Source organism: Protopterus annectens, chromosome 4.part0 (genome assembly GCF_019279795.1).
Source record: "Protopterus annectens isolate FY-2018-M chromosome 4.part0, PAN1.0, whole genome shotgun sequence".
In the NCBI taxonomy this organism is placed as follows: domain Eukaryota; kingdom Metazoa; phylum Chordata; order Ceratodontiformes; family Protopteridae; genus Protopterus; species Protopterus annectens.
Window position 1 is genome coordinate 544,967,516 of NC_056733.1, and position 13,796 is coordinate 544,981,311.

At 43.9% G+C, this 13,796-nt stretch overlaps 1 protein-coding gene across 5 annotated transcripts in view; it reads right to left on the reverse strand.

Moving 5' to 3' along the window:
- ASPHD2 (aspartate beta-hydroxylase domain containing 2) overlaps positions 1 to 13,796 on the reverse strand; it is a 532,280-nt gene that overhangs the window by 283,460 nt on the left and 235,024 nt on the right. The window lies entirely within an intron of this gene.

Here is a 13,796-nt window from a genome sequence, read left to right on the forward strand (position 1 = left end):
TTCCTTGATTCCAGTCTGATGGCCAAACAAACTTCAGGTAATGCGTTAGAAGGCAAGGGTCTTTACTGACTAGCACTGTAAGCTTCAGACAAAGCTAGTAATATAGCCATCATCTTCTGGCTGGAGGGTATGCCAAGGACTAGAGTCCTTGAAATATTTTGAAAGGAAATGTTCCAAGAAAGCTAACTAGCTTTTGGCAGTGCAGCTGTAAATCCTGTATTTGTGTGATTCAATCAGTAAAAAAGACTCGTGCTGTTTAAACCTGTACTGGCCTCAATGCCATTATTTAACGGTAACAGAAAGTAGAGCCTTGCTGTGTGGTGCCCTCAATGAATGTATGCATCTTTCTGCATACTACAAGTGAGGATTTTATAAACTCCCTCTGCATATTATGCATAGTAATAGCCAGATTACTTTTACATCTAGACTTGATAAGTGGATACGTGATTGCAAATTCACACCTGGATATATGCTAAAATTTCACTGATCAGAGCAGCTAATAACTTGAAATTTTACTTGGTCATTTGGCCTAGCGTCTTGAAAGTCAGTTAGCTCTGTAAGCCAAGTAAACACCTATGAACCTATTAGTAAAATGTGATGTACTCTGCTTCACAGTATCCATACATGACACTTTCAAGTCCTGCTTGCCTCTCCCCCCTCAGATTTGGGGCACCCAGAGGGTGGAGGATGTGGGAACAGTGAAATCTGAGCTACACTGACTGTTACATTACGACTACCTTTACATCCCTACGCATTCTTCTTGGCACCCACTGGGATTATTCATTTTTCAAGCCTCCTTTTGGTGGTGAAACACATAAGGCAATGTTACTGGCTGCAACACAGAAGCATCGCAGTAGCTTTAAGACACCTTGAACAGCTCAAATGCACATGAACTCCTTCACAGGGTGAAGTACTCCCTACTGGTCTGCACACAAGGCAGTACCTGCTCTTCAAGGGCAAGCTATAAGGCCCAAGCACTACTCTCCTTGGCAAGGGTAAGCCAGTATCGATGCTGACTCCTATTGTTTCCAACTTTTTATGCCAGCTTGTAGGCCTGCTATAGGAAACAATCATCAAGGGCACAATAAGGCTTCATCCTCTGGCACCACCTAGGCGCCCAGTTACAAAAAGTGATTTAATGTGTTTTGAACTACATAATATGAAAATGACATAAAAGAATACAGGTCACTACTCAAGTGGGTAAAGTGAAGTTGAAAATGAGACCAGATACAGAGGCAGCAATGTTTCTGATTTTTGCTACAGATTAAAAAAATATTTTTAAAATGCGTATGGGTCATGTTCGTGAATTACTTTTAAGAAAATCCTAAACCATCAAGCTTGTTTAATTAAATGGGTATTTGCCAATATTTTTTTTTTGTGTGTGAGGAGCACTGCCCACACACACACACACACACACACACACACACACACCCACACACCCATGTGCCCTTTAAACTAACACTGAAGTCACGATACATTCAGGTAAGTTACAAAAAATGATAACTGCACATTTGATTAAATGGACTTTACTACTCAAGAGTTACTGAAAAGCAAGCTGAGGACATAAACAGATAACATGTTCAAAGACAACAGTGCTAAAGTCAGACTTACTTCATCTTACAGAATTAAGGCAACGTCAACAATCCAGTCAGTCAAAAGAACATTTACTGATAATGTGAGAAAGAGACAAAAGTGCTCACTGATAAAAGTTTCCTTTCATCTTAGCCTGTCATTCCTGAAACACTGTTGTTACATTCCACAGAAGTGCACATTTTGTTTTATTTAAGCTGTTTGTACTTGAACTGTTTGGCAGATATTTTAGCAGTTTCTTTGTGCTGGACCAACTGCAAAGGAGTTTACCACTCTCTGGTAAACTGCTCCAGTACATTAAAATAATGTACATCCAATTTATTTACTTATTTTGCAGGAAGGGGTGCACCCCCTCCCCTCAGTACGAGGTCTCTGCCACTCGGCCCCTGACCTCTAACTATACACAATGCATCAGCAGAAATGTGGACACCAAAAGTAGTAGTAGTAGATCTAGAGATCGGGGTGTGGGGACAGAGCCTCTAGGTCGGGGGTGCAAAGGGCTGCCTACTATGAAACTACATTTTCATCTCAATATACATCAGTGGTCTGGCCTCTTAGCTTATGTACAGTTCACAGTCACTAAGAGCCAATCCCAGATGCTTCCCGCAGTACCCCAATTTACCATATGGGATCAGCAGTGAAATAACTCTAGCTAACTTCCTCCATCCCAGGACGGATGAGTCAATATCAGTCTAATCAGACATGGGCCAAGGGGTGCAATTTGGGCTTTATCCCTCTATGCCAAAGAACAGGGTAGGTGGAACAGTGTTCTTGATGATAAAATGAATGTGCCTGTGAACTACTGCAGTTAAAATGCATGTTACACATATATCTGCTAGAAAAGAAGGGGACAGCACCATCTGGTACAGAAAGGACTATATGACAGAGAATGGATACAGAAAACTGAAGAACACAGGATTATGTATTCCAAAGACAGAAGGATCACTCCAGTGACTCTACTTGACAGAGGCACTGGGAACTAAGGGTGGGTGGCACAACATCATGTTAATCCTATGGGCTAGGTTTGTAAAGGCTTCAGGGCAATTAGCCTAGTACACACCTAACTGTTGCAGTAAATGGAAATATCAAACAGCTTTTTTTGCTAACTGAATGGGGATATTAAAGAGCATTAAGACCCACAGCTAGGTGAAATGCTAGTCACAAAACAATATGAAATCGTAAAGCTTATATGCAAATGCCACATACATTCTAGACGGAGCTGGAATAAGGGTTATGGAGCCTAGAAAGTGCTGGACTACTGCTCAAGATCAAAAATTTTGAGCAAAGCATGCCCCTAGTTCCTGTGCTAAAGTGAAGCAGAGCAGACAATGCAGAAATGATATCAGTGGAGATTTCAGTTACCATCAAACCAATACAGAGTAACCAGCAGTAACCATTACCACTTCTACAGAAACATTTTACAAAGACTGACCTGACACAGAAACATTAATACAAAAAAGGATTACTTCAGTATCTTTGCCTTGTTTTTTGGGGAGGCTATCTTGCAAAAAGTGATACACCAAGAACTTTGGAGAGTTACCAGTATGCACTGCTACACTGATGACAGACAAAGATGATGAACACTTGAGTAATTGCAGCCATAAACAGGGTAATTAAGTGTAACATTTGAATAAAATGAGACAAATACGAGTTCTTCAGAGAGGAAATTTCCATTAGTGGATATGTGATACAGACAGTTTCAGAAGTTAACACAAAATGGAAGGCATGGTACAAGTACACAAGCCTAAAAATGTGTCACAACTGAGGACATGTAACGTGTCAACCACTATCACAAGCGCCTAGGAGCCACAACATGGGTTTACTGGAAAATGTGTGAATAAACTAGAACAAAAGGAAAAAAAATTGTTGTCCAAGACCAAGAAGGCGCAGGTGGCCAATTGGAAGGAATGTCTCCTTAGCCTGAACAAGCAAATAAGAGCACTAGTGAAACCCTCCAAAGCAAACTTAAGAGTCCAAATTGGTCACATCTACTGGAGGCAATCATAAGGCCTTCTTCACATACGTCTGCAACCTCAAAGGAAGCACCCAGATCTGTTCAGAACTGGTGGTCAAGGACACCACATATATAAATGCCGTAGATATAGCAAACTTGCTGGCTGACAGTGTCAGTGAAAACTTCACCCCTCTGTCCCCCCATCAGTAAATCAGGACATCCCCAGTACCTGCCCCTTCCCCTTATATCTAGGGAACAGGTCATCACTGCTCTCTCAAAGGCAAAAAATACAGCCTCCACGGGAGCTGATAGCATCCCAGGCTGCATCCTATATGACCTCAGGCAGGAACTTGCAGCAACCAAAGTCTGAATACCAGCTTCATCCTAGCTGAGTGGCGGACAGCCACTGTCATTCCTCTGCACAAAGGTGGAGCATCCACCGATCCGGGAAATTATAGACCCATCAGCCTAACTAGCATGATCTGCAAGGCCATGGAATGGATTATCATGGACCTCATTAAAAAGAACATTGGCAACCTCCAAACACTCAATCCCACACAGTTTGGCTTCATCAGGAGGAGGTCATGTCTGTTAAATCTGGTCGACTTCTTTGAGATAGTCACCAAAGCCATAGACGAAGGGAAGACTGTGCACACCTCCTACCTTGACATGGCCAAAGCCTTTGACACTATTCCCCACTCAGGCATAACAGATAAACTTTCTCAATTAGGTATCAATCCGTATGTTACCAGATGGGTAGCAAACTGGCTCACTGACAGAACCCACCCAGTCAAAAAGTACAGTTGTGTACACTTACCATAAATGTAGATGTTCAAGTGTATTCACTGTTGCAGTCATTACATTTGGGTAATCTGCTGGCAGGTTGCCCTCAGTTGGCCTGAATTCCAAAGTCTTGGGTCCTGCGTCGGTTGCTGTCTTCTCTTCCATGACGTCAGGGGTATAAAACATGCAGCCGACATAATTTTCTTTAGTTTTTCTTGCCCCCGATGTCAGCTGCCCCCAAAAAGGTAGCAATATTTTATATATATATATATATATATATATATATATATATATATATATATATATACACACACACATGCATCAATATAAATTTTACCTTAATCTACAAGCAAATGCACCACATAGGTTGTAGAAGATAGAGAAGGAAAGATAAACTGTAGAGTGACAGGGGGATGGCGGGAGGGTAACCTGGACTGCAACAGTGAATACACTCTAACATCTACATTTATGGTAAGTGTACACAACTGTACTATGTTCTTCGTGGTTCACTATTGCAGTCATTACATTTGGGTAGAATCCCAAAGCTATGGTTGGGAGGCTGGGGCTAAACAGCATTAGGTGTGGCTATAAGGCTCTGCAGCACTGCAGTGGCAAAGCCTGCCCTGGACTTAGAGGGGCAAATGGTAATGCTTTGCAAAGGTGTGAACAGAACTCCAAGTAGCAGCCTCTAGAATGTCTTTGGTTGGTACTCCTCTGAGAAAGGCTGCTGAGGTAGCTGCAACTCGGGTGGTATGAGACCTAATGCCCTGGGGTACAGGTTTACTATGGTGTAAGTAGCAGAAACGGATGGCGTTTCTGAGTATTTGAGATAGTCACCAAAGCCATGGACGAAGGGAAGACTGTGCACACCTCCTACCTTGACATGGCGAAAGCCTTTGACACTATTCCCCACTCAGGCATAACAGATAAACTTTCTCAATTAGGTATCCATCCATTTTGAAACTGTCTGCTTCGAAATAGCCTTTCCTTCTGATCCTGCAGCATATGCCACTAGTAATTGCTCAGTTTTTCTTAGAGCTTTAGTCCTGCTCAAGTAGAATCTTAGCTGTCTATGTATGTCCAAGGAATGCAGAAATCTCTCCCTTTTGTTCTGCGGATTTGGATAAAAAGTTGGCAGATTAATTGTTTGGTTAAGAGCCACACTGGAAACCACCTTAGGCATAAAAGTAGGATTTGTCCTCAGAGACACCCTGTCTAGATAAAATATGATAAAAGGCTCTACAGCCATGAGGGCCTGTAGCTCTGAAACTCTTCTTGCTGAAGTAATTGCTAGTAGCAGAGCTGTCTTCCATAAGAACTTTATATCAGCGGTAGCAGCTGGTTCAAATGGAGTCAGAGTGAGCTTTTCCAACACATAACTAAGGTCCCATGCAGGTAATGGTGATCTTCTAGGAGGCCTTAAATTGTTGGCTCCTCTAAGGTACTGCTTTATTAAAGGATGAGAAAAGATTGGTGACTCTGTATTGTAATGAGCCAAAACGGCAGAGGCATGGATTTTGATTGATGAGAAAGATAGGCCTTTGTCAAGCATCTCAGTTAAGTATTGTAATATCTGAGGAATATGCGGTTCTGCTGTATCAGTTACTTGTGCTTGATTCCAAGCATTCCATTTGTCAGCATAAGATTTTCTAGTGCTAGGCCTTCTGGCTTTCAAAATGACATCCATCATAGCTTTACTGAGAGGTGTCATTTGTATGATTACATGATTAGCCATGCTGCCAGGTTCAGAGTCTGTAGCTGATTGTGCAGGATCTGACTGTTTTGCTGGGACAGTAGTTGTGGTCTTTGAGGCAAGGTCCAAGCTGGATATTGAGACAAGTTCCTTATGATTGGGTACCAGTATTGGCGGGGCCAGTCCGGGGCAATTAATATCATCTTTGGTTTCTCTTGTCTGACTTTTAGGAGGACCTTGGGTAGAAGAGGCAGAGGAGGAAAGGCGTAAACGGATAGGTTTTTCCAACTGAAGGATAGGGCGTCCACTTTCCATGCTTGTCTGTGATATGTCCTTGTGCAGAATCTTTTCAATTGATAATTTTGAGGAGAGGCAAACAGATCTATGTCTGGACTCCCCCATTTCTATGTTATGCTGAAGACTTGTGGATTTATTTTCCATTCGTGAGGATCCATAAGGTTTCTGCTTAAATTGTCTGCCAGAGTGTTTTGTTTTCCTGGCAGGAATTGAGCTTGAAGATGTATTTGGTAGGTCAAAGCTGTGTCCCACAGTGCTATGGCTAATCTGCAAAGGGGATATGAGTGTGTGCCCCCTTGCTTGTTTATATACCACATGACTGTGGTGTTGTCCATCTTTATCGGTAGTTGTCCTGGATGAAGTAAGTCCTTGAAGGCTGTTAGGGCATTTTGAACAGCTAGCATCTCTTTCTGGTTGATATGTAGATGCATTTGTTTTGGTGCCCATATGCCCTGAATACATCCTCCTGCCATGTGGGCCCCCCAGGCATAATCTGATGCATCTGTTGTTAAGGTTTGGCTGGCAGTGGGTTGAGTGAATGGCCATCCCACGTTTTGGTGACAGGCCTTTGCCCACCATAGAAACTCCTGTTGCAGGCAGTGAATGAGAGGAATCATTGTTTCCAGACTGTGTGAATGTTGACTCCATAAACTTTTTAGGTACAATTGAAGTTTCCTCATATGCAGTCTTGCATATGGAATTAGTAGGATGCAGGATGCCATGAAGCCCAGAGCCTGCAGAATTTGTCTTGCAGAAGACTGGGTTTTTGTTGCCATCATTTTGAAGTAAATAGTCAGTTGCCTTTGTTTGTCTGGCATGAGGTAAGCCATCTGGGCAGTTGTATTCAAGCTTGCACCCAGGAATGTTATCTTTTGAGAGGGTACCAGTTGTGATTTATTTTCGTTTATTGTGTACCCTAGGCATGTTAGAAGCTTTTTTACAAATGCCAGGTGTCGAGGAAGACTATCCTTGTTCTCTGCTTGAATGAGACAGTCGTCTAAGTAAGGATATATTTGTATACTTCTTTGTCCGCAAAATGCAATTACTGCTGCCAGGCACTTTGTAAAGACCCTGGGCGCAGTAGATAAGCCAAAGGGCAGTGCAGAGAATTGGTAATGCATTAAGCCAGCCTTGAATCTGAGGTATCTTCTGCACGGCTGTCTTATTGGGACATGCAGGTATGCCTCTTTTAGGTCTAAAGTCACCAGCTAAGCATTCTTGCCCAGCATGTGTCGAAGGTGCTGCAAAGTCAGCATTTTGAACTTTGGAATGTCCAGGTATGTGTTCAAAATCGATAAATCCAATATTGACCACCAGGCCTTGTCCTTTCTGGCTACCAAGAACAGTCGAGTAAAAACCTTGTCCTTTTTCCTGTTCGGGTACTGTTTGAATGGCTCCCATATCCATGAGGGACGTAACCTGTTTCTGTGCCTCTGCCCATTGATTTTTTGGCAGATCTGGCCAACCATTTGCCACTGGCAGAGTGTGGAAATGGAATCTGTATTCTTGTGATACAATGTTCAGTACCCACTTGTCCAGGGTTATTAACTGCCAATTTTGAGCAAAAAGTGCTAATTTTCCCCCTATGGGTGTTGCCAAAAGATAAGTGCTTGGTGTAGGCAGAGGGAAGTCATTGGGATTGCTTTCTGTAGGTTTGCGCTTTATCTCCTCCTGATTTGGAGGTGGATGCGCCCTATTGTTTTGACCTGTATGAGTCTTGCGCCTGGTATCTGGAACCCTTAGGGCGTCTGGATTTGCCCCTTTGAGCTCTGTCTGATACAGGAAAGGACCAATTTTTTGTAGGCCAGTGTCTACTGAATCTTGGTGGCTGCACTTGTAAGAAGTCTTTAACAGTTTGCATAGACTTAGCTTCGTCTTCCATTTTCTTTAAAACCTCTTCTGCCTTAATACCAAACAGAGAATCATACTGCAGAGGTGCATCTAACAATTTAGCTTTAACACGATCAGGCAAATTTTGTTCCTTTAACCAGCCATGCCTCCTAATCACAGATCCAGTAACTGCGGCACATGCAGGAGGCCTCTAAAGAATCAAAACCACATTGTAAAGTATGCTTTCCAACTTGTTCAGCTGCATGCAATAATTCCTGCAATTCTTTATTTTCTGCACATTCTGAAATCAACATCATTTTCTGTTTCAGCAATCCCATAACATGTTGTTGGTACTTAAGCATATGAAACTGACAATTTAAGGCCCTGATTGCCAAGGTTGCAGATGTATAAACCTTCTTTCCCCATCTGTCCAGTGCCCTTGAATCTCTGTCAGAGGGGGTAAGATTTTTTGCTGTTGAGGCCTTAACTCCCTTTGGACCCTGTGAAATAGTTTCAGGATCAGCAGCAGGGTTTCTAAGTAAAAACTTTATGTGAGTCAGGGACCCTGTAATATCTGTCAGGCTTACTGGGAGCCGGAGGTAAGGAGTCAAGCTTGACTCCGAAAACACATCATACACAATGTCTGAAACAGGGGGAATGGCCAAAGGCTTGTACTGAGGGAGGAGAAGGAAATCCCTGAGCCTTTTTTTTGATTCTGAGAAGTCTTGACTCTCCTAGTGAAAATGCTCCCTCAAAGTATGCAAGGTTTCTCCAAATGAATAATCCTCAGGAGGAGATGCAGATGGAATAGACTCTTCAGCATCAGAATCCTCATAGGGAGGTAAAGATAATTCCTGATCAGAAGAGGAATCAGAAGAAATAGAAACCTGATCTGAAGATTCATAATTAGTGTCTTGCCTAGGCCTCTTATCTGGAGGGGGATGGGTACCCCTGATCAAGGTAATAAGGTCTTCAGCCATTTTGATCATCTGTTTTTAGGCATAGAGGCCTGTGCATGTGGCTCAGGCGTCGTTTTTTTAGTTTTAGAATTTGTTTTTGTCTTTGATTTAGCAGCTGTCGTCTGTTTGATATACAAATGTTGAGGTCTGACTACAGCCTCAGAAGCCGGTGCCTGCTCAGCGGCTCCAGACCCATCCGAGGGAGATACATCCGTCAGTCCAGTACCTTGAGTATCTTGCGGCATGCTGGACTCCACATGGGTGTCGGTAGAGGCTTGCGATTCAAAGGTAGCGGGTAGCAGCGGCTGCGAAAGCGCCTCACTGAGTACCGACAAACCAGCGACCGACTTAGGAGAAGCTTTGTCGTCGGTTTTGGATCTCGACTGCCTTTCTCTGTCCTTTTCTTTGTGTTTTTTTATGTACTCCGGTAGTCGGATTGCTATCCGACGACATTTCTGGATAGTTAAATCTGTTTCCAAAATACTTTGATGCAAAAATATACCGACGCTTAATAGTGCGTTGGTTAAATCTAGCACAAAACCGACAGCCAGGCACGTTGTGATCAGGGCCTAGGCAAGGAATACAGTATAAATGGAAATCCTTATGAAGTATTTGCTTCCCACAAGTAATACAATTATTAACTTTTTCTGACATCGGTAAAAAGCAAGAAAAAAGTTTCCCCAACGGGGTATTTAGCTTTAGTGAAGACTTCGGTTCTGAAACTCAAACTTGAATATTTCAGTAGTCGGCCGACCGGCACTTGCGAAATGCTTCTGCTTCGGGCACCGCGCAGCATGAAAAACTGAAAAAAATGGCATTGGCTGCATGTTTTATACCCCTGACGACCTGACGTCATGGAAGAGAAGACAGTAACCGACGCAGGACCCAAGACTTTGGAATTCAGGCCGACTGAGGGCAACCTGCCAGCAGATTAGCCAAATGTAATGACTGCAACAGTGAAACATGAAGAACATCAGGGGAAGCCACCTCAAGCAGTAGACCAGTAACAAGTGGCGTACCCCAAGGTTCAGTCTTGGGGCCTCTGTTATTTGGGATATACTTTTCTGAAGTGCAGGCCAAAACCAGCGGGCTATGGCTGACCAGGTTTGCAGATGACTGCAAGCTGGGTGCTGTCATCAATTCCCCTAGTGATTTGGACAGACCCAAGAGTCTCACCCAGACAAATGTCTGGTGCCAGAAATATGGCCTAAAGCTGAATACCAAAAAATGCATCATTATCCCCTTTGGTGAGAGTGATGTCCCCACAAATTATCACATTAATAACAGTGTCCTAAGCACACAATCAGTGTGAGGGATTTGGGCACTCAGGTTGATAAAAACCTGACTTTTGACCGCCATGTTGCTTCCATTGTACAGAAAGCCTTCTACATGGCCCACCTCATAAGTAAAGGTATGTCATCCAGGGACAAGGAGGTCATAACATCCCTGTATTCTTCCCTTATAAGACCCATTATTGAGTACAATGCCCCTTTCGGCATGTACCTCACAAAGCACATGCAGCAGCTGGGGAGACCACAGAGGTTCCTCACCAGGAGAATCCAGGGCATGCAAAGCGATCTCATACCCCGCCTTGATGGGACTGCTACATATCCACAAGTCGAGCTCCACTCGAGTAACCCACACGTGTGGCCTCAACCTGGTCTGTGGCATCAACAGGACTTTATGGCGGGACAGATTTGTGTCCCAGAGACTCCCCATCTGTGGAACAGACTCCCTCTCTACGTCAAGCAGAGTACCTCTTTACCCCTTTTTAAGCGCAACCTGGATAACTGGATGGGAAACAGAAAATACACCCCTGGGATTCCACCCATGTCCCTGCTGGAGAGGGGCATCGGGTGCTGACTTGTCTAAACACGGGCTAAACTCTTGGCTAGGCTTACAAGGGCCTCAGGACCAATAGCCTAGTAACTTCCAATGATCCTATGATTAATGGTGAACTGGCCTTCTTGGCAGCAGAGAAACTAGCATTATGAAATGCTTACACATTTCAATCATTCTCTGCCTATCAGCTTGCCAAGTAACACTTCGCCTTACACTGCAGGCAGCATTTTACTGCACAAGTTCCTTGAAGAATCCAATGAGAAACTCACAAGCAAAAAGATTAAACTGGAAGACTGAAAGGCTGAGCCTTTGTAAGCTTCCCTGAACCCCTTACAAGGAAGGATGCGCATTCCCATACTGTGGCTACTTGAATACAATATTTCAACACTAGGGTTGAAGACCTTCAGGACAAAGGGCAACCGCACTAGAAGTTTACAGCTTCAGCCCATCTATTTATAACAGTGGCACTATACCTATTTGAACTTTATGTTTGGTATTACTTTTGGCATTCTGCACTAAACCAGATCTAAGACACAACTGAGAAAGCTGATGCATCTGCTCATTTGCTTTATGACTGTTGATGGCAACTAAATGAAATCATGACAGAGCTAACTGGGAAGCCTTAACCTGGTCTGGGAGGGGGGGGGCTAAGGAAATGTAACCAGTATCTTTATTGAAAAATATTCACACTGATAACAGACCTTCAGTCTCTGCTCTCTATTTTTAATCTCAAACAAGGGGTATCTCTGTTGATTGCAACATGTCATCAACACTGGTTCATAGGTTGATACTAGGCTATCTGCCCTAGGGCATTTATAAGCCTAGCCAGAGTGTGTTTAGCTTTCGCCACCCTTTTAGATTAGTTGACTGTGCCTCTGTCTGGTAGGGACACAGAAGAGATCCCAGGGGTAAACCTACGATCTCCCATCCACTCGTCAAGATTTCTCTTGAAGAGGGTCATTGAGGGGCTCTGCCTAACATGGATTGGGATTTTGTTCCAGAGTGAGGGGAGCCTCTGGGATATGAATCTGTCCCTCCAGCATGTCCTATTTATTTCTGTGCTGAGATTTAAGTCCCTGGAGCGTGTAGCTCTAAGGGATTTGGATTTCCTGAGGTGGAGCATGTCCATTAATTCTGGGTTGGACATGGCTTTATATGTCAGGCACAGATCGCCTCTGAGTAGGCGGTAAGCAACTGAGTAGAGCTTGAGTTTCTTTAGCCTAACTGCGTAGGGCATCTGTTCCTCTTGGTGAGGTACTTTTGGGGTCTTTCTAGTTGCTGCAGGTGTCGGGCAAGGTACATCCCAAATGGGGAATTGTATTCAATTATGGGCCTGATGAGTGATGAGTAGAGGGGCACAATGACCTCTCTTGATCTAGATGTGAACCCTTTCGTGATAAGACGGGCTATATAGAAGGTCTTTCTAACCACTTTGGCAATGTGATTGTCAAAGGAAAGATTGCTATCTACTTGGGTCCCCAAATCCCTAATTACTTCTTCCGTACTTAATGGATTACCACCTATGTGGTAATTTGTGGGCACTTTGTTTTTCCCAAAGGGGATGACTATGCACTTTTTGGCATTTAGCTTTAGGCCATGGCTCTAGCACCAGTTATCCGTCTCTGTGAGACCCTTTTGGAGGATGCTTGTGTCAGTTGGCAAGTCAATTATGGCACCCAGTTTGCAGTCATCTGCGAACTTGGTCAGCCATAGTCCTCCCATGTTAGCCTGTACCTCAGAGAAATATATACCGAACAAGAGAGGTCCCAGGACTGAGCCTTGTGGGACGCCACTTGTAACTGGTTTAGAGTCTGACATGGCACTTGCAATTCTAACCATGTGGGTTCTATCCCTGAGCCAGTTTGCAACCCATCTTGTGACACAGGGGTTGATATTTAAGCTGGTGAGCTTATTTATGATGCCCGAGTGGGGTATTGTGTCGAAGGCTTTTGCGAGGTCCAGATAGGCTGTGTGGACTACCTTCCCCTCATCTATGGCCTTGGTGACTGTTTCAAAGAAGTCGACCAGGTTCAAGAGGCAAGATCTGCCCTTAAAGCCGAATTGGGTAGGATCCAGTGTTTGGAGGTTCCCAATGTCTTTGTTTATGAGTTCCATGATGATACGCTCCATAGCTTTGCAGACCAGGCTAGTCAGGCTTATAGGGAGATAGTTTCTGGGGTCCGTTGTGGCACCACCTTTGTGGAGTGGGACCACTGTTGCTGTATGCCATTCCTTGGGTACATATCCTGTAGTAAGGCTGAGACTGAACAGTGACTTTATGTGAAGGTTCAGTTCTTCTTGGAGCTCGTGTAAGACGCAGCCCGGGACACCGTCCGGTCCCATTGATGCTGTGTTTTTTGCTTTGGAGAGGGCAGCTCTCACCTGTGCATCTGTGATGTCAGGGAGGCTACACTCTGTTGGGATAGACATTTGCTCTTTTGGGGGGGAAGAGGGGGGAGTTTGCAATGAACCTGTCTGCCAAGATGTTGGCAATGTCTGTGGGTTCAGTGTATTTTTTGTCATTTTGCACTAACTCAGAGCATATCTGGGAGTTGCCACCCAGGTTCCTGACATAACTAAAGAAGGCCTTGTGATTATCTTTAGCGTCTTGTGCAATTTACCTTTCGAAGCTGGCCTTAGATGATTTTATGAGGGATCGTAGTTTCCTGCTAGTACTGATCAGAGATGCCGTCCCTTTTTGGGATTTTGCTCTATCATGTAGTAGCTTCCTCCTTCTGTTGTATAGCTTATTTATGGCTGGGGTCCACCAGACAGGTCTCCTGCCTTTGGAGGAGTCCGTCTTGGTTTTATTTGGGATAGCACAATCCATGCATTCCTGTAGATGTCC